The sequence below is a fragment of the Homalodisca vitripennis genome, chromosome 1, assembly GCF_021130785.1.
Source record: "Homalodisca vitripennis isolate AUS2020 chromosome 1, UT_GWSS_2.1, whole genome shotgun sequence".
Lineage (NCBI taxonomy): Eukaryota > Metazoa > Arthropoda > Insecta > Hemiptera > Cicadellidae > Homalodisca > Homalodisca vitripennis.
The window spans coordinates 172,661,026-172,663,280 of NC_060207.1; positions in this window are offsets into that span (position 1 = coordinate 172,661,026).

Genomic DNA, 2,255 nt, shown 5'->3' on the forward strand with positions numbered 1-2,255 from the left:
CCAGACTCTCGCAGCCTAGTTAGAACTTCCTCTAGATGAGTCAAGTGCTCCTCATAACTCTCACTGTACACAAGCAGGTCATCCAGATAGTTGAACACGAACTTAAATTTGACATCATGAAAGATAGAATCCAGGAGTCTGGTGAGTGTTTGGGCCCCCACAGCCAGGCCCATTGGCACTCGGGTGAACTGGTACAAATTCCAAGGCACACAAAAGGCAGTGAGAGGTCGAGACTCGTGTTTTAGAGGAATCTGATGGTATGCCTGATTAAGATCAAAAAATGGAGAAATACTTGGCCTTACCAAACCAGTCGAAAGCAGAATGCAAATCGGGGAGAGGCACGGAGTCAATTTCTATCTGAGCATTGAGCTTTCGATAATCCAGGACCAATCTGGACTTCCCATTAGGTTTCGGCACTAGAAACGCTGGACTGGAAAAATTTGAGCAAGACGGCTCGATCACCCCACTCTTAAGTAAATCATCAATCATATTTCTCAGAATTTCCATCTTGGGCGGAGCAAGCTTATATGGATAGGAACGTACAGGACGGGTGTCTGTAAGACGAATCTCGTATTCCAAGAGATTGGTCGTACCCAGTTTGTCAGTTAGGACTTCAGGAAAACTGGAACAAATCTGCCTTATGTCCTCAGCCTCTTTCGGCGTAAGATGTCCTAGTTGGTCAGGAGGAGTCAAGCTCTTATCTTCCATCTCTAAGGCAGCAGTCCCACGAGACTCGACATCTGAAAAGGGAACGATCACCCGCCTGGCGAAAGCAAAGAAAACATGACTGGAGGCCAAATCCAAAATCATGCCAGTTTTTCCAATAAAATCTGCTCCCAAGATGAAAGGAAAAGTCAGGTCCTTAGCCACCAAAAAGCTCCAATCCCAAGAGAAATAATTAATTTTGATGTGAATCTGGGCACTACAGATAATAGGTAAAGGTGTGCGTGAAGCAGTCCAGCAGATAAGTGAACTAGGCTCAAAATTGGTGAAAAGCAGGGGAAGGGCATTCTGCACTTAAAATAAAATTCCCAACTCAAAACAACACATTGATAGGGGAGAAGTAGAGTACAGTTAGATAAATTTAGCGGTTAAGCAATTTAGAGTCCCTTGCTCCCTGCAAAGGGTAAGTCTGCAGGAAGCAAGACACTAAACCAATTCCTCCACCCGGTATCCTGTGCTAGGGCGAGCTCCTAATAAAAAAAGTTGTGTACTCTGACCTCCCCCTACCTAACACTAACCTACACCAACAAACAAAACCAGAACTGAGAGACAGCTGAGAGAGCAGCTAACCACGCTCTGCTACCATTGAAACCGTACATCGCCGCTCGCACACCCACAGCAAAACCATCAGGGAAGCGCGCGCGCCCATGGTGGCGAACGGGATGCCGGATCAAGACTAAACTAGGTAAAAAAAAAGAACACCGTGGTCAGTATACTCAGGTTCATTTACTAAGACACACATAGGCCTATCCAGTCAATATAAATAAATATGTATATATACTATAAATAAAAAAAAATAAAAAAAATAAAAGGTGCCTGCAGTAGTAGATACCTCAAACAATCCTTGTCAGGTGCACCTGCATACAAAAATTAGAAACGCCATAATTTGAAACAAGAAATGCCAATTTCACCCGGTATCCTTCGGCTAAGGGCGGGCTCCTAATGAAATCCAAGAAATAACTAAATAATATCTAAAACTAACTTAAAATTAAATAACAAAATATAAACTATATAAATGGCAACAATAACAATATCACAGGGTATCACAGATGTTGACTGGTAGAAATGTCCATCATGGTGGCCGTCCTTCAGTAGAGTGCAAAAGCGAAGGTTCTCTGCGACCACGCATGATGGAGAGATGACAGGAGGAAACAATTCATCCCTTGGACCTCATCAGTGAGGGGCCGTAAACTTAGCCGCACATGTCAGAAGGAAATCAGCTCAGCAAATAAACAAAACACTTAATTAAACTAATATATTAAACTGGAGCTACTCCTAACTTGTACACCACGGCTCGGAGTCTTTGCCACTCTCCGGAAAGGCCAAACGCCTTCAAAAGGTCAGTCGCCTCTGCAGCCAATAAACCACACACACACTATATAAAACACACATGAGCCGGGGAGATATAGGTATTGAACCGGCTCAGTATTATCAAATTACAAATTGTCAACATAGTTGATGTTAGCATTTTTCATTTGGTAATGCCACAGCACTGAAAGGAATAAATTAGTTATCACAATCATGACGCAAAG